Consider the following 20311-nt stretch of genomic DNA (forward strand, 5'->3'; position numbering starts at 1 on the left):
TCTCAACAGCAAAGCTAATGGGAGACTAAGAATGGATTGCCCAGCTGTGTGACCTCCAAAACAAGTGATTTTTAAGTCAAACAAGAAAAGAAAGAGGGTTTGTTCAGGTTTCCCTTCAGTAACTAAAAATTGAGGGAAGAGTAACTCAAGGATAACACAAACTATGACTAGGATCCTGATAATTCCTTCTGTTAAGAGCCACAAATCTCAGTAGGGAGAATGTCAGACTCTGGACAGAGCCAAGGAAGGGAGACAGTCAAAAGGAGACACATGCTCACATTTCTTTTGTATGCATAGCACCCTGAGGAGATTCTGGGGCAAGAACTCAGTACCTCAAGTGTTTACTTGGTTTATTTGCTCAGGGATAGGACTCCACCACTTGAGTCACATCTCTAGCTCCGCTTTTTGCTGGTTAATTGGCAATGAATTCTCTCAGAGTTTTCTGCCTAGGCTGATTTGAACTACAATCCTCAAATCTCAGGAAGATCTGAGTAGTTAAGATTACTGGCATGAGCCACACATACCAGGCTTAAAAGTTTTTGTTCAAAATTGTCCTTGAGATGATAGCATTTTATTTTTAGTATGAATTAATTTTCCCTACATTCGGTAAAGCTGAAGGAATTTCTTTGAGATTTTTTAAGTGCATAAAACAGTGAATCTTAGTCTGATGTACAGCCCTTATTACACCAAAACTCTTGAGACTGAAGGATCTCTGAGATTTTTTTAAAGGGTTTATTGAGCCATTACACTAGTCACTAAGCATGAAGTCACCTTTAGGGGCTCCTACACTTACTGGAGAGAAAAAAAGGAGAAGGCTACTACCCCTGTAAAATGCTTTTAACACCATCAAAGTTGTTCTTCTTGTTTCACATAAAACTTTTTGCTGAAACTTTTGTGAGGAGCCAGACAAGGTCATAGAGTCCTTTCTTCATTCACAAACCCAAAGTGAACTCAGCTCATCATAGTACTGAACCGCGCATGTCTATCTTCTTTCTTTTTGAATATGTGATCAATGACTCTAAACCAACCATGCTCAGAAATGTGCACTCCCTCCATATGCTTTCCTATATGAATACATAGAGGATTCCCAAATAAAATGTCCAATGAAGAGTACTGCTTTACTCTAAATAACCCCAGGGCCTCCTTGCCTGTTGTAGGCAATACATGTCTCTCCACATTCTTATCTCCTGGTTTTTGCTTGTGAACCCATTGGGTTTGGCTCCTGTTACCAATGCTAGCCAGGCAAGGATTGGCATGGGACAAGTTTCTACAACTACCAGTAACCTGGCTAGGTAGCAGTTGGGAATATGTCTGATAGACCAGAACTGAGAGTATTATTGTATAATGAAAATGTAGGGAAAGCAAGCACTTTGACCATATATAAGAGAAGTGAGATTATGTAAAGGGACAGCTTTGGGTCAGGAGAGCAGTCCAAAGGAGAAGCAATTGTTTCCAGATAGGTTAGAAGTTTATATAGACCTTTCCAGAAAGTTTATGCAAAGACAGGGTAGGCTAGCTCTGGTGGTTGGTCATGATAGGACTAAAATCCAGGTTTTAACATAAACCTACAGTGGTTAACTAGTTACCTTCCCTTCACCCTCCCCTATCTTTTAAGGATTGCAATTAAATCTGAGACCTCTCGGAATTTCTCTTTTATCCTCTTCATCTCTCAGTCAACTTTTTTCTGATCGAATTATAAAGTCATCTTCCCCCCCCCCACACACACACACACACATTTCTCTTTATTGAGCCAGGTCTAGAGAACACAGCTAAAAACAAGTTGAACAAAAATCATGATGCTCACATCTTATTCATTTTTATAAGTGACAACTGCCACAAACAGAAGAAACTGACCTGGGGATCATGATCCCCTCAAATGGTGTCCTCTTGAGGGCAGAGGTGCTGAGGGCTGGAGGGCACATCTGTATCCCTGCAGATACAGGGAGCTCCACTACTTGGAAAGTCCTGAGGAAGATGACTGACTCAGGAGCTGCCTGGGAGAGCTGGTACCCTGCTTGTACACAGGAAGGAGGTGTAGCTCTGTATAGAGAAGGTACCTTGCACCAGGTCTCATGAACTTACTCCGCTGTCCTAGGGGTGGGTCTTCCTACTGCACAGGGAAAGTGCAGTAGACCATTAGTAATCTCAGGTATGCAGACCCCAGGAGATTGCTATTGGGGAAGAACTACCCATGCTCAGGACACAAATGCTTCAGTACTGCACTGATTTATTTTCTTCATAATGCCACTCAATATCAACTGAAGACCTACGGCCTTTCAACAAATCTCAGGTAAAAGCACATTGGCTTTTACCTTGTTTGGGGACACCATTTGGTTTTTGAGAGGCAAACTTTCACAAGACTAAGGACAGAGAAAGCAGATGAATTGACTAAACACAACCGACAATAACACAGGGATGGGTGAGAATGTTGAAAGGGGTGACATTCATCAAGATATATTGTATTCAAATGCTGAAACAAGGATACAGGTTGACCCATTATAACAGTGAGATGTAAGACACTATGTTGAAAACAAACTACAACTTCAGGGGCAGGGGCTGGAGGAAACGAGGAGTTGTGGAGTTGAGGAGGGAATGGATAGTAGTGGAAAAATAATGGAGGGGATAACAATGCTTGATAGGAAATATATTCAGTGCCTTACTCATGTAACTGTACAGTATTTTAACAATAAAAATATTTTGGGGGGGGAGGGGGAGAGGATTGGGTGGGGGGAGGCTGGGAAGGGATGTGAAGGGTAAACAAAGGAGGAGGCTGCAATGCTTGATAAGAAATGTATGCATTATCCTGCCCATGTAATTGTAACCTCTCTGTACAGTATGTTCACAAAAAAATAAAAAATAAAATAAAATAATAAAAAACAATAAAAATATTTTAAAAGATATATTCATAAACTGCTCTGTTAAATGATAAGTAAAACCAATAACACAGGACTGAGAGCTTTTCAATATTAACTCAGCTGGGCAATGCAGGTGTGGGAATTTAAAGGTTTTATTTTTGTAATTTCTTTGATTTTTATTTAGTACTGAATTTTTTGACAGTGCTTGATCAAAACCTGGGTGATAATTCCATGAACAAGGGTGGCTTACTATCCTTGGATTCAATTCCTGAGAGCTCTCTCTACCATACAGTTTAGGATAAGTACACAGAAGACTGAAAGGACTCAAGATGGCCCATCACCTTGAGAAATGGGAAGAGGCCCAAGGAAAGATGTTGGGACTGCCAGGGACAGATAACTCAGAGTAGCAGAATCAGGGCCATCAAAGGAGATGTTGACTCTACCTGTGGGCTGCCTGGAGCCCTGATCAAGTGGAAATTTTCAAGAAGAAAACTTATGTCTCAGCCCCAGTGTCAGATCTGAGCATCACAGGCTGTTAGAATCTTCCCTCCCTCTCTGGGGCAGTCACCAGCTCCAATGTGGTCATGTGCAAGCATCTGACTTTTACCAAGACTGAAGGACAGGGATCTGAGCTACGCTTAGAGTTCTGATCACTTCTCAACCAAGGGCATTTGGCTGCCAAGCCACATTGCCCCATATGACAGACCTATACTCATGAAACCAATGTACTGTAAACACTGACAATGCATGGGAAAATGCATTGTCAAAGGAGACATATAAGCTGGGCACAGGCACCAGTGGTTTATGCTTATAATCCTAGCTACTCAGGAGGCCGAGATCTGAGGATCATGGTTCAAAGCCAGCCCAGGCAGGAAAGTCTATAAGACTCTTATCCCCAATTAACTACCAAAATAAAAGCTGAAAGTGGATCTCTGGCTCAAGTGGTAAAGCACTAGCCTTGAGCAAAACAAGTAAGTCAGGACAGTGCCCAGGCCTCAGGACCAGAACCAAAAGAAGAAAAAGGACAAAAGGTACATATAGCACATAAAAGCTCCAGCTCAACACACATTTAAGCTATCTTCATAAATTAAATAGGTAGGTTTCATTAGGTAGCTGATGACGAGAACTCCATGTGGTATTCAGGCAGGAAGAGAAGTTTATTTATTCCAAACAGCCTGTCCCCAGCATACTTGGTGGAGAGCACATGACCAAAAGGGTGTGTCAATGTCCTACCTGGGTTTAAGTAGGGAAGGGGAGGGAAGAAGGTGCGGCCAGGTGTGACCAGATAGAGGAGGGAGGAAGGTGTGGCCACACTGGATGCCCAGTGACCTCAGGCCTCCCATGGGAGGTGTGGCCAGAGGTGGCCCAGGATGTAACCCCAGAGGACCGCCTCCAGGTGTGCCAGTTACCTGGGCAGAGACTTAGCCAAGAGGAGGGAGGAGTCTGCCCCGCCTTCCCAGGGCAGACCTTTACATTTTGTTAATGTGATAATGATATAAGCAAGAAACATTTAATTAACCATCAATTTGCTTATCTTCTTCAAATTTTAAAGACTTTCCAGAATCCCCTGGGCTACTGGAGCCAATCAATGCCTCCTTCACCTGGAGTAGCAAGGCAAGGAATAGCTTTTCCTAATGCTTTCAGGTTTGCCTTCTATTTGTCTTCCTTTTCCTTCTCTTCCAACATCACCAGAGTGGTCTTCAAACAAACTACTAAATTTTTTTAAACATGTAGCTGAGTGCCAGTAGTTCACACCAAAATCCTGTCTACTAAGATGATGAAGATCCCAAAGACCATGGCTTAAAACCAGTCCAGGCAGAAAAGTCTAAGAGACTTTATCTCCAAAAATAAAACAAAAACAAACAAACAAACAAAAAAACAGGTTGGTTGCAAGGCGTCTATGGCTCACATCTGTAATCCTTGCTATACATAAAGTTGAGATCGGAGGATCACACTTCAAAGCTAGCTTATCAGGAAAGCCCATGAGACTCATCTCCAGCTAATAAACATAAAGTCAGAAACAGACCTGTGGACTCAAGGGGTAAAGCACCAGCCCTGAGCATAAAAACTAAAGAATGAAAAAGCTAAGGAACAGCACCATGGCCCTGAGTTCAAATCCCAATGCACACGCACACACACACACACATACCACAGCCAAGATGAAGTTGTGGTTCAAGTGAATTTTTGTGTCTCCCCTGCACTGGTACCCACACCCTGGCAGAGGGAGGCAATAATATATTTTACAAGCATGTGTGAACTCTCAAAGTAAAACTCACCTCAACAGTTAGCCTTCACCAACAAAATAAATGACAGGAATGTTGAGCAGGTTCTGTTCTTTGTTCCCAGTGGCAGAACCAACACCAGGGAACAGCCCCCAGGTGGCCTTTATTCTTGAGGCTCCTGCAGAGGGAGAAAAGAAGAAAATTCCGGTTCAGTCCCCATCCCATGTCTCTGCAAGAGCATGGAAATAAGTAATGGTTATTTTTAAACACCTGAAGCAGCTACTGCAGCTGCAACTGGAAAGCTGATAAGGTGATCATGGGAACTGGGTCACACATGAACATCCATTTCAAAACCACACTGGTGTTACTCTTTGCATAAAGGTCAAAATGAACGTGATGTGGGAAACATTTTTCAAAGCACAATTATCTTGACTCGTGAAGCGAACCAAATTCCTATTAGGTTTACAGTCTCGGATTTAAGCTTCACACATTTCACCAGAAGGGCCTCACCCATCAAAGTGAAAATGAATTAAAGAGACATTACAAGGACTTATATCCCTGGAGCCAGCTGCCTTTGCCACCCTTATTGGCTGCATATGTCCTCCAGGGAGAAGTAAGACAGTGAGATGTTGTCCTCACCCCAGTGGCACCATCCTTTTTAAGTGACACCACATGCTGGATGGTAACTACCACCCCTGGAAGCCCCTGACCTGAAGAGCCTCCATTCTCCAGTAGGGCAGCAATGCCCCACAGGAGCATGGGAGGGGGGTGGTGCCTTTCCTAGTCTGTTTTGCTTTGTGATAACAAAATACCTGAGACTTGAGGCTTCCTAAGGTAAGAAGGGTTATTTGGCTCTTGATTCTGATGACTATAGGGTCCAAACAACTCGGTGCCAGCCTCCTGGTAAAGTAACTGCAAGATACTCACATTCATCTCCCCCTAACCACAGGCATCCAGGAATTAATTATCTTGTCCAAGGCTTCATGTCTTAAAGGCCCCACCATTTCCACATCACCACACTGGGGGCCAAACTTTCAGCACATGAATCTTGGGGACACACTCAAATCACACACAAACCATAGCAGACAGTCACTGCATGTTACCTGCCCACAGACAGGAAGACAAACGCCATCCTGACTATAGCAAAAACTGTGGGTTTTCCATTGCTGTTGACCTCCTCCACAGAACTCACTAGCATACATATGGACAAGTGGAAATGGATGTTTTAAAGCTGATGACCATGGAAGACCTTGATTAGCATAGAAAATCCAGTCTCAGGTTAAGATAGAAGAAGGTGTCTCATCAGTTCCTAAAGTTGAAATGTGCTTCATCCTGAACAAAGACAAAAGGGAAACATACTGCTGCAAAATTAACTGTGCAAATGAAGAACATGCCAGATCCTTAAGGGAGGAGAAAAGCAAAACTTCTTGCAACTCAGACAGCTAGGAAACAACTTGTCTGTGAGCCTCCCACGGATAGGACACTCGTGATCAGAGTAGAAATTCCTGAGCAGCATCCCTAAAGCAAAAGCAGACCTGGGTCTGCGGGCTGTTTTACTCACTCTCCATCAGTGTGAGCAGAGCCCAACCAGTGCCACACACAGTTCAGAAAATTCCAAGGAGTTAGCAGAGACAGGAAAGTCTAGGAGAGTCTGGGCAGGAGTCTGGGCAGATGTCTGGACAGAAGTCTGGATGGGAGTCTAGAAGCGTGCTCCAGGGCTGGGATGTAGCTCAGTGGCAAAGCACTTGCCTAGCAAGTACAACGTCCTGGGTTTGAGCCCCAGTACCAAAAAAGAAAAGACAAAAAAATATAGAAGCGTGCTCCATGAATACAGTTGTCAAAGTCCAGATACCCTGCCAGATACTCACCAAAAAATGGAAGTTCTGTGTATCCTTCCAGCACCTTCCACAGATACGCTTTCTCTCCACCAGAGTGGATAACTGACAGTTTGAGTGCTCATCTCAAACTAAAAATCAAGCCAAATGAGCAAGATAAGGTAAGATGCACACATTCATATAAGTTGATAAGATTAATCAAGGGCTTTATCAAACAAACTCACCTGAAATAGAAGTGAGAGAAGGAAGAACTTATGCCTGAGACCAAGTTTACACATACACATGCACATGTCTATACATATATGCTCACATATACACAATATCACCCATACATATACATGCATTCATAAATTTATAAATACATGCATGCAAACACAAACCCATTCAAACATGTGTATGCATGCATATACATGTATACATATATGTAAACACATATGCAAGTCTAAATACATATACCCATCCACACAAACATTCTCACAGTACATCCCACAGAACTGGGACTTGAGATTGCCATGTGGGAAAGGTAACCACTCCATCTGTCATTACAAGTTGTGGTGGAGGCTCTGTTCCATGTAAGTGTGGATGAAGCTGCAAACAGCACTTACAAAAGCACACATTTCAGGTCACATATAATTTGGTCAACCAGCACCTATAATCTGGTAGCCTGGACATGTCACTGATGCCATGGCATTTACATTTGAGTCACTGCACATTGCTGAAGCTGACTCTCCCACTTAGCTTAGAATCCACCTCCTACGTTGAGTTTAGAGGCTTGAAGGAAAGAATTCAATTCATGTCAGCTCACATTCTAGTGCAGGCAAACAGAAAAATAATAGGACAATGTAGTGAAGGTCATATACAAAGGTGGGCACTAAGAGTTGGGAAAGGATTGGTGGCTTCTGCTTAGAGAAGGGCAGATATGAACATACCACCAACAAAGATGGATGGTGGAAGAGTGCCCTCAAACATTTGTCAAAAGGCTTGGTGTCTAGGTTAGGGAAATAATGATGACTGTGGAGAATTCACCCACTTGACCAAGTTGAGCAGAGGAGAAATTGTGGGTTGTTGCATCCTCAGGATGCCCCATGGCCAGTGGCCCTAGAGAAACTCTAGGCATCTGGAGCCACAAGGCCCAATTCACTGTCACCTGACAGCAGGGACATTTCATCACTGTTTGCTTAAGGAAAAAAATCCTACCTATTTTCAAAGGACCAAGTTAGGCTCTGCAGATGGAGGTTTGTGAACTCTTAGGATAGCAGGTGATAAAAGCCTTCTTTGTTCTCTAATTTTTAAAATTCAAGTCAAATAAAGCATGGTAAAATTATGCATTGTAAGAGTCCTGTCTTAAGAGAACAACCAGAGATTAAATCAGGCAGGACTCCCTGGCTCAAAGGGACCCTTCATCACAAGGTAAGAGGATTAGAAAAGATTTCACAGAACACCCCTGGGGGATATGGAGAGCAATTAGTGATCAAACTTGAGGCTGGGTATCACACCTATCACCCTTTCATGCTGTGTGATCATAAGCAAGTCACTTGACCTCTCTGCATATCCATTTCAAGGGATTGTTGACAAGATTATATCAGAAAATTCATGTAAAAACCCAGAATAGTGCCTCTCCAAACCATCACTGATTCCCTTCAACAAACCACCACAGAACTTTTGATGGAATACTATGTGCATCTCTTTATTCCATAAATATTCTTAGCATCACGAACAGCTTTGCTTCAAAAAATCATATTTTATTTGTGTTGGTTAATTAATATGTCCAAAAAAGAGTTTCTTTTTTAAATTAAGAATGTAGGGACATGATAAGATTCCAAAACACCACAAATATTTTGACGACCTCTGGCATTTTTCTTAGATGAGAATATTAGTCCATTGGATTTCTCATTTTAGTTCAAGGGCACTCTTAACTGTTTGGATTTTTTATTCCTTATTTGTAATTAATGTCATCAATGTATATATTTACGGGATACAATGGTAGTTTTAAAAACCTAGAAGCATGGCATAACCTTTTACCTCAAACTTGATCATTTCCTTGTGTTTGGAATATTCAAGGTCCTCCTTCTAGCATTGTTGAGCTATACAGTTAATTTTTTTTCACCTATAGTTACCCTGCTGTGCTGTATAACAGTAGAAGATGTTTCCTCTATCCAGCTGCCCCCCTGCAATGTTAGTCATCCCTTCCAACCCAGTCCCTCCTCAAGGGGATGCTTCAAGGCATATTTTGCTGCTTGTTGAGTTTCAGGAAAGCATTCTGAATCGGTCAGTGACACTTGTCTTAAGGAAAGAAAGAAATGAGAGATGCTTTGACTCCCTTGGTTTTCTTATCAGCCAGTGTTAGACACACATTTCACTGCCTTCTCCAGCTAATTGGAGCAGGAAAGGGTCTATTACAAGGGCTTATTAAGCCTTTGCAAGGGCTGGAGAAACTGGACTTACTGGGTCTCCCAGGAACCACTTAGGGAGAAGGACACAGATCCAGCCTGCCATGTGGCGTTTGCCACAGCCAGAGGACCAAGAATCTGAAAGCTGCCCTCTCAGCCACTCTGGCCAGTCCCCACTCTATTCCTGATCTGAATAAGAGCTGCCAGGGATGACAGATGGGGTAATGAGTTGTGAAGTTGAAAGTCCATTTTAAAGAGAAAATTCCTCCTAATAACTAGTGTATGTCTGGGACAAGCAGAAAAGGTCAGATAAGATGATGTTAAGCGAAATGAACCCCAAGATAAAGACTCAAATGTTTTTTCTTTCTTGCTATTGTTTCTAACATATTTATACGATGATTTCTTTGTTGCTTTGTATGTCCCTCCTCCACAGTATAATCCCTGTTTTCACTGTATTTGATGTTGGTATAATTTGGGGAGAGGAAGGGGGAAAACAAATTGTTTAAATTGGGATACAGGTGGACCCATCGCAACCATGAGATGTACAAGACGTTATGTTGAAAAACGAACTTTACTATTTAGGTAGGGGTGGTGGGGTGTATAGTGGAGGAGGTGGGAGGGAAGGGATGGTAGGGGAAAAACAAAGGAGGAGGCAACAATGCTTGATAAGAAATGTACTCATTACCTTGCTCATGTAACTGAAACCCCTCTGTACAGAATTTTCATGATAAAAAACGTATTTAAAAAAGATTTAATATTCACTTATAATGGGATTTTCCCCTCTTCATTTTAACTAAATAATAGGCTGAACAATGAAATGTTACCTCTTTTGAAAGTCAAAAATGAGAGAATACAGACATTTTCCAGCAGCTCACCTCCAGTCATGGTTCCCTCTGGGAGAAGATGAAGTTAATTCTTCCATACCCACAAGTCTCTCCTCACTGGCTCTCACTACCTGCCACTGGTCTCTTCTCTGTGAGATACAACACAGCATCACCCAGCCCCAACCAACACTTGGATTTCTAACTTTGTATTTTTAGAAATTACTATTCAGCTGCTCGGTCTTCTGCTTTTGCTGACCCTGCCAACATCTATTGTATTCTTAAGATACAAACAAGAAGCTAGTAACTTTCCAAGGTGTCCCTTGACTGACAAGTGTCCTTACTGTGACTCCTCATTGCTTCTGCCCAGTTGAGCTCAAATGGCCAAGGGACTGGTCATGAGCAAATGTCTTTTGTATCACACAGAAGGTAGCACACTACATATCTGCGTCAATACTGCAAAAGGACAACAGAACCCCTCGGGTCTATAGGTGACCTTGAAAAATCCCAGAGGTCAATATTGTTTAGCAAACAGCCACCTTCTTCACTGGGAACTTTCTGATGGCAATCATAGACCTTCTGGTACCACCACTCTGAGATTTAGTACAGAAGAGGAAGTATACTGGAGTCTCAGAATGCTCTCTTGCTCTGAAATGTTAACATGGGAAAAGAATATTCCTTTCCACTCTGGAAGTTTGCATGCACCAATATGATATCTGCAACCAAAAGCCATCAAAAAGGTCTACCTTAGCCAGGAACCAATGGCTCATGCTTGTAATCCTTCCAACTCAAGAGACTGAGATCTGAGGATCTTGTTTTAAAGCCCACAAGGCAGCAAAGTCTGTGAGATTCTTAATTCCAATCAATGACCAAAAGAAGCCAGAAGTGAAGCTATGGCTCAAGTGGTAGGGCAAAACACCTTCAGCAAAAAACAAACAAACAAACAACAAAAAAAATTCAGTGCCCAGACTCTGAGCCACGCCCCAGAATGAGCACCAAAAAAAAAAAAAAAAAGTCTAAGCTGGAGTCAAAGGCTAAAGATAACTGGTGGATGAAACAGACTTGGTTTCTTCCTTACGGTCTAGCACTGGACAAAGAAAGGCTAGCACAATTGCTTTTCTTCTTGAAAAAGGAAATGGTGGCTTTTCTTTTGTCTTGCCTTAAGAAAAAATTAAGACAGTTTAATTAGAACTCATTGTGAAAGTGAGAAGCTTTGAGTTTAATGAGGATTTCTGGAATCCACACTACTGAGTCTCTTTTATGTGAGATAATGAATTCCCTCTCTTTTATGCCAATTGGAATTAGCATTTTTCACTCCTTGCAGCCAAAGTCTTTCTGATTGACTGTCAACTAATCCACCCCCTATTGTTCTGCAGAAGCTCTCATCCCAGATGATAAAGAATGGAAGAGGTAAAATGGAATTCTATTATCACTTCTGAAAGTTCAGCACTAAGACAGCAGAACAAGCCTTTCCTTACATGTAGCCCTAGTCTGCCACTCAAAGGTAGTTTATGTCCTGTTTTTGAGTTCTTGGAGAAAATCTTAGGTCTCTATCCCGGCTGATCTCCCTGCAGCTTTGTAACCCATTCACTCAAGCCATAAAATCCAGTTCCCAGCAGGACTAGAACTGTCTGTCCTAATCTGCCAGGTTGATCCATTCACCATATAATTTGTTTTCTTTGTTTTCAAGGAAATTTGCCTCTGAAGTTGCCATGCTTCATTGGATGTGAGACACCACTGATTGAAGAGTGCTATTTTATGTAGTACTAAAAAGGAAATCCTTTGCCAGGAAAGCTATAACATGCCACCAATTCTCAAATGAACTCTAATCTTGAAAAAGTTACATGTGTTTTTGAAATATGTGTATCTTAGAATCATTATGGAAAAAAATGATTGTACAGTAGGTTTCCTGCCCCCAAAAACTAAAACACAAAAGAAGAAAATCAATACCAATTGCCTTCCCAGAGGACAAGGAGGAAGTCACTTCCTACCTAGCATCCCCAGAAGCATTGAAACGTAGCTGAGAGACATCTCTGTGTCCTCAACCTCCAGAAGAGCTCTTCTGTGTTCTACAAGGAGGCAAAGAACAATTCATACACACACACACACACACACACACACACACACACACACACACACACACACAGCCTCCTATCAATGGTTTCCAATGCTGGTTTGATTTGTTTTTACTCCTCTTGAGATCCAGCCATAGTCCTTCACTTGAGTCCTTGTGATAGATACACCACAAAATCCAAACAATCAAAGCTGAGCTTTATTTCTTTGACTTCAACTATAATTCCATGCCTCCAAAGGTGCAGAATTGTGATAAAGTTGTCCAAGTCTTGAAAATGGATGAGCATGCAACTAGTACTCTTACTTGGCCTATGAATTTAATGTCCCACACTTACAAGAGTTTTGAGCACAAACCCACAAGTGTAGAAGCGAGGCAGGGGAGGATGGAGGGATGCTGAGAGGATGTTGGGGCCACAAGTGATGGAGAAGCCAGGGCTGATAGTGGTGGAAGCAGAGGGATAATAGAGAGAGACAGGATGATGATGGAGTGGAGTCAGGAGCTTGCCACTATCATACTGTAAGCTATGACCTTGTTCTAAAGCTGCAAGCTAGCCCGATGAGCACTTTCAACAGGGATATAGGACCTGATAAATATTCTTCAAGATGATCTTAGCTTGCAAATTGACTCAAGAGATGTGGAAGCTGTGATTCTAAGAACTGGAGTGAGCAACAGCGAGTGAGGTAAGAAAACAGATTAGGTCTGCACAAGGATACCTTACTGCTTTGGCTGGAACTAAGGCTACTATTGCTAAATCCTCAGGCACTAAGAACCCACATGACTGTCCATCAGCTCCCTCAATGACTGACTGCCTCAAATATCAGATGAGTTATGTGGGTGCCACATGGGTCTACCATGGCCCACAATGAGGCATTGGAGGAGGCCTGGTAAGAATGAGAAAAGCAAGGATATGTCAGGTTCCATGAGATTGATGGAAATCTGTGTTAGTCTTGTCACCCCACCTGTGGCTGGAGTCAGAAAAAGGATCAAGAGTATCTGAGGGCTGCCCAAATGTATCCAATCCACAAATCTCACAAGGAATGGAAAGTGAAAATGGAGAATGAGGAAAGTCTAGCTGGCTAGTGAGTGTGCATGGATAGATGGATAAATGGATGAGTACATGGTGGGTGAATGGATGAGAGGATGAAATGGTAGGCAAGCAGATGCATAAATGAGTGGATAGGTATGGAGATATTGGTAGATGGATGGGTTGAGAGATAGATAGTAATCCTACAGTTCATATTTTAGATGCATTTAAGAACAGCAAGAGGTCAAAGAAGAGAGAACAATGGTCTCAACCACAGATAATACTCAAAAATATCAGGAACACTAAAGAGATATAAAGCGGGTGTTCAGATTAGAATTTCTCCAACTTCTAAGTTAAAACATGTTTCCAAACTATCCTTGCCTACAGCATATGTATATCACTAACCAGTTTGCCTCATTTATCTCATTAAATAAAAATTAATTGTGACTATCTAAGAAATAATGGCAAAAACTTGAGTGGAGTTTTAACAAAAGATTATATTTTTTAAATGTCTTATGTATACTAGAAGAAAGTTCCAATATCATCAGTGATCAAGGAAAGGCAAACTAAGACCTTAATGCAGTACTACCATGCACCCTTGGGAGCTGAAAGAAAATTAAAACTGACATTGTCAAATGCTGCCAAGGGATCCCATTAGGAAAAACGTGTGTAAGTGGAGGTATACAGCAAGAGACTTGTGGAAACTATTCTGTGCTTTCTTATAAAGCCAAATCTATGTCTAGGCTCTGACCTAACAACTCCCCAGCTGTGCATTTACACAAGAGAAATGAAGACATACGTCTACAACCAGACTTGTTCACAGGTACACAGATGCTTAATCATAACCACAAAAGTTGGAAATGTCTCAACTGTCCATCAAAATGAATTAACATGTTCAAACCATGGACTACTGACTCAAAAATACAAAAGAGTGAATATTGATACAGATACCAACAAGGGTGATTTCTCAAAACATTAAATAGACCAAATAAAAGGAAAATACAAAGAATACATGCCATATGTGAAGTCCAAGAACAGATTAAAACTAATCCCTACTGAACAAACTCAACAGAATTACAAACTTCTGGAATGGAAAAAAAATTCTCTGTGTTATTTGTGTTGACTAAAATAAAGTCAACCCTGTGAAGAACAGAGAAAATTATATTTCTTTGAGGCCAATGTGATTGCAATCCAGGAAAATACAGAACCAAGCAGCCTTTAAAATGTGGGCTAATTTTTACAAAATGGTGGCTGTATGGTTATAAAAACAGCTTGATACTGGCACAGGAACAGGCCTGAGGACCAATGGAATCAAATTAAAGACCCAGAAATGAACCCACAGACCTATGGGCACCTAATTGTAATAAGGAAGCCAAAAACATGGGATAAAAGAAAGACAGTCTTTTCAACAAATGGTGCTGGCAGAATTGGTTATACACTTGTAGAAAACTGAAGTTGGATCCTTATATATCACCCTGCATCAGAATCAATTCCAAATAGATCAAAGACCTCAATGTAAGATCACATATCCTGAAAATATTACAGGGAGGGATAGGGGAAACCCTAGGTCTCCTTGGTGCAGGTCAAAAATTCCTAAGTAAAGATCCAGAAATACAACAAATCAAAGAAAGGCTGGATTAAAAAAAAAAAAAAAAGAAAGGCTGCATTAAACTGCAGAGTTTATGCATGGCAAAGGATATAGCTAGCAAGATCAATAGAAAGCCCACGGATTGGGAGAAGATACTCACTAACTATATAACAGACAGGACCTTATATCAAAAATATGCTTAAAGCTCAAAAAATTAAACCCCTCAAAAACAAATCCTCAAAGAAGCAACAACTCCATTAATAAGTGGGCTAAAGACTTAAAAAGAGATTTCTTCAAAGAAGAAATAAGAATGGCCAATAGATACATGAAGAAATGAACACATCTAGTCATAAAAGAAATGTAAATCAAAACAACAGTGAGATTCCACCTCACTCCAATTAGAATGGCCATTATCAAGAAAACTAATAATAACAAATGCTGGTGGGGATGTGGCCACTGTTGTGGGAATGTAAACTGGTACAGCCACTCTGGAAAGCAGTCTAGGAGTTCCTCAAAAGACTAACATAGAGTTTCCCTATGTCCCAGCAATCCCACTCCTGGACTTTTACCCAAATGACCACAAACAAGGCCACACTAAAGCTACTAGAACAACAATATTCATTGCAGCATTATTTACCATAGCTAAGACATGGAATCAACCCCTCAGGAGATGAACAGATCAAGAAAATGTGATATATACACATAAATATATATATATACACACACACAATAGAATTCTATGTTTCCATCACAAAGAATGACATCAACCTATTTATAAGGAAATGGAAAGACTTGGAAAAAATCATATTAAGTGATGTAAGCCAGACCCAAAGAAATATAGATCACATGGTTTCCTTCATTTGTAATAATTAGTATATGTCTAGGTTAGCCCTAGCAGAGGAGCAGAATAGCTCAATAGCTATGTACATATGACCATATAAGATGATGCTAAGCAAAATTAACTCCAAGATATGGAAACAGGAGGTTTTTCTTTGTTGTTCTTTTTTTTTTTTAATATACTATGTGATTTCTTTTTTCTTTTGTGTTTTGTTTCCTATGGTTTATCCCCTGTCATCACTGAATTTGATTTTGGTATCCTGGGTAATATATATATATATATATATATATATATATATATATATATATATATATATATACACACACACACATTTATCTGAATTAGGGAAGGGAAGGGGAGCAACAAAATGGTGAGACAAAGATAAAGGGTGAACCAATGCAACAGTGATATTCGCAAGACAATATGTTGGAAATGAGCCATACAACTTCGGGGGTGGAGGGAATTGGAGGGAGGGAAAGAGGGAGAAAATGCAGGAGGGGGTAACAAGTTCAACAAGATATGTACTCACTCCCTTACATATGTAACTGTAACCCTTCTGTACATCTCCTTGTCAACAAAATTAAATTTATAATAAAAAGAAAAAACAAAGAAATCACCTGGTCAGCTCTGATCTGTAGAGTGGTTATTAAAAGTCACAAGCAGAAGTCTGTGTCGCAATTACCCAAAATTACTCATCTTCCCAGACCAAACTACCTTGGGCTGAGCTGACAACATCAGATCTCTGTGACAGCAGGAATGATGTAGATGAAACTGGTATCTGGTGCCTGGAACAAGTGGGACCACTTATCCTAAGGATGTTTGACAGCAGCCCCATCGCACTTTCCTATCATTCACCCTTCTAAACCAGCTCATCTGTTTTCTTCCCATACACCCATGTTTAACCTATAAGGAATGTCTGCTCTTTCTGCTTTACTTGCTGAATAAATCTTGACAATCTCTTTATCTTTCATCTTGAAAATGTGCCCAGAGAACCTAAGGGCCACATTAAGGGTCCCTATTTCCTTCTTTTGGGAGATCTTGAAATCTTCATTAACTGCCAGTGACTGGTTCAATGGATGTTTTTCTTTAACAATTATTCAAAATGTTGACTGCTTGATCATAAATGCAATATGACTATAGCCTTCACTAGGAGAGCTTCCACGATTCTTTTTGAACGACAAAAAAATGTTCTCCTCAGAAGTGTTTTTTGGATAAGATATTTTAATTCTTTTGTGTTTTATTTGTGCACTAAAGATCAGTTTGCAAAGAAATTTAAAGATTTTGCTTTTTGAAAAGGTGTAATTTGGAAACCGTCTTCTTTGGTTTGTATGAGAATAGCAAAAGCTAACTGTTTTGGAGTTCCCTGGAGAAATTTTGATTATAATTTTATTTTTGTGGTACCATATGGCTATGTAACTGAAAATACATTTTAACTTGATGCAATGTTTTCCTGGAAGTAACTGGCTAGAAGATCTGCTACTGATTTTTGTCTTTCAGAGCACATGGTTTCTTCTGGTGAATTCACTGTTTAGTTCTGCATGCTCAAGTTAATATATATTTTTGTTCTGTTTTGTTTGGCTAATTAGGAAGTTTGGGGGCATGTGTCTGTATTTCTTTTTTATTATTTTTTATTATTTTTTGTCAGTCATTGGCCTTGAATTCTGGGCCTGGGCTCTGTCTCTCAGCTATTCAGCTCAGGTGAATGCTCTACCACTTGAGCCACAGTGCCACTTCTGGTTTTCTGGTGGTTTATTGGAGATTGGAATCTCATGGACTTTCCTGCCTGGGCTGGGTTTGAACCAGGATCCTCAGATCTCAGCCTCTTGAGTAACTAGGATTACAGGCACCCAGCTGTGTCTACATTTTTTTCTAATAAGATAATCTGTTATTCAAAATTTCTTGGAGAATTCTTTTTCTTTTTCTTTTTTCTTTCTTTTTTTTTTTTTTTGCCAGTCATGGGGCCTGAACTCTAGGCCTGGGTGCTGTCCCTCAGCTCTTCAGCTCAAGGCTAGTGCTCTACCACTTGAGCCACAGAGCCACTTCCAGCTTTTTCTGCTTATGTGGTGCTAAGGAATTGAACCCAAGGCCTCATGCATGCAAGGCAAGCACTCTACCACTGAGCCACCTTCCCAGCCCCTTTTTCCTTTCTTTCTTGGGTGGATGTGTGTGTGTGTGCGTGCGCACACGTGCACATGCCTTGTCCCCAAGCTTTTGTCCTCAAGGGTAGCACTTTACCACCAACTTTTTGGAAGTTTATTAGAGATAAGATTCTCACAGACTTTCCTACCAGGCTGTCTTCAAATTGCAATCCTAAGATCTCAGCCTCTTGAATTGTTAGGATTATGGACATGAGCCACCAGAACTCTTGGAGACTTCTTATTCCGCCAGTCCTTGTAAATGCAAATGCTAAAAGAATTAGGTCAGATTATTTAGAACTAAATGCAAGAAGGTAACAAGTTTTTTTTAAAATAAAAAGTTATGGAAGTGATGCTGTGGCTAAAGTGGTAGAGCACTTGCCTTGAGCTGAAGAGCTCTGGGATAGCATGCAGGCCCAGAGTTCAAGTCCCACGACCAACCAAAAAAAAGTCACTTCTATATAAAAATATAAAACTTGCAAAATTTAAAGTTTAGCCATATAACCAAGTGGCTTAAGTTAGTCATAAATATAATTTGGATTTAACTGTCTCTCATAGAGACTTGGTATAATTATATTGTGCTACACCTTTGTCTTATGTTATATGTGTCAAGTATAGAGATTTTGGAGGGCTTTCTTTTAGCAAAGAAAAGACTTCAGATATTTTACTGTATTTGTCTGATATCTTAAATCAATCTAAAGCAAGTAAATATAAAATGTGATCTTTACGAATGCATATGATGGAGGTAAACCATTATCAGTCACTTGAAAATAAGTTAAAATACAGAAAACATTTGCTAAATATGAATTCAAATACATTGGTTTCTTAAAAATCTATGGAAAGAATATATTTGAGTTTATTAAATATGCTTCATAGGTCATTGAGATACAAAAACATTTTACTGCACCATTAAGAGATACTTGATCTTTTAATAATTTTGAAAACAACTACTTTAAGAGGGATAATGAGTATCTAAAAATAAAGACTAAAGTGGATTTTCATCTAAAATAGAAGAGGATAGGCTTTCATATGAGTGTGTGTGTGTGTGTAAGCATGCTCAGTGGGCATGCCAGTATTGAGGCTTGAACTCAGGGTCTGGTGCCCTCCCTTGGCTTTTTTGCTCAAGACTAGCACTCTACCACTTGAGCTACAGCTCTACTTTTCCCTGGTTAATTGAAATAGGACTATCACAGACTTTTCTGCCCAGGCAGCTTTGAAGGGTGACTCTCAGCTCAATTTCCCAAGTAGCTAGGATTACAAGCATGCCACCAGTACCCAGCTAGCAATAAAGTCTTCAGATGATTAAGGGTCATCTTTGTTCCTATCTTAAAATGACAAAGAGTCTGCAATTTCTATAAGGACAGTTCATTTGGTATTTGAGTTAGGAAATAACCCCCATTGCTTTTAGGCAGTAGTTAGTTTTACAAAGACGTATTTCTGTTTTGCTAAAGCCCATAAATTAAACACTATTTCAAGGAGAGTTAGAAGCTTATCTAGCCTGTTAGTAAAATGGGGGATTTTGTGACCTGATACTCAATAATCTTAACAGAGATGAAAAGATCTTGCCTGCTTCTCTGCAGCAGATGAACCAATGCTATTTCCTAATTGATCTTTTCTTGCTCTCTTGAAAAAGTAATTTTTAAATGTTTTTTCAGGAAAACCTTACAAGATTTGAAAACAAAGACTAAGCTTTTCATACCTCAGTGATAGTTTAATGACTGCACAATGTTCATGTATATAAATGGCTTCCACGGTTTGTCTGGATTATAGGTATAGGTATATACGAATATTAATTGGCCAACAATATTTAAAATCTACAAATGAGGCTATCTACTAAGTGTGGGCATAAACTGAATTCTAAATAAGCATGGTTTAGGATATATTAGAATTCTTCAATCATAAATCTAATTATATCTCATCTTTTTTGCTCATCCTCAGCCTAAAATAAATAAAAGCAACAAATGATTTTTAAATTACTAGTGGGGTGTATGTGGGTTTTTTTTTTTTATTTCCAGGAGGGAATCATTTTGCAACAATGTAAAGATAATGTGTTTGTTGTAACCAAAAACCTAAACAAGTTACAAAAGTTCACAGTCACTGAAGAGTTTAAAAAGATAAAGCTTGCCTCACATACTTGCTACTACTTAAGGCATACCTCCAGCCCTACTTTTTGCTGGCTATTTTAGAGACACAGTTTAGAGAATCTCCCTGCTGAGGCTGAGGAAGTTCTCCTGATCTCAGCCTCCTGAGTACTAGGATAACAAGTGTGAGCAACTGACACCCCCGTTAAAAACATAACTCTTGGCAGGCATTGGTGCCTCACACCTGTAATCCTAGCTACTCAAGCAGCTGAGATCTGAGGATTGCAGTTCAAAGCCAGCCAAGGCAAGAAAGTCCATGAGACTCTTATCTCCAATAAACTGCTCAGAAAACTGGAAGTCATGCTTAGGCTCAAGTGGTAGAGTGCTTACCTTGAACTGAAGAGTTCAGGGACAGTGCCCAGGCCAAGTTAAAGCCCCACAACCAACT

The sequence above is a fragment of the Dipodomys spectabilis genome, unplaced genomic scaffold (assembly GCF_019054845.1).
Source record: "Dipodomys spectabilis isolate Male_0828 unplaced genomic scaffold, ASM1905484v1 ptg000365l, whole genome shotgun sequence".
In the NCBI taxonomy this organism is placed as follows: domain Eukaryota; kingdom Metazoa; phylum Chordata; class Mammalia; order Rodentia; family Heteromyidae; genus Dipodomys; species Dipodomys spectabilis.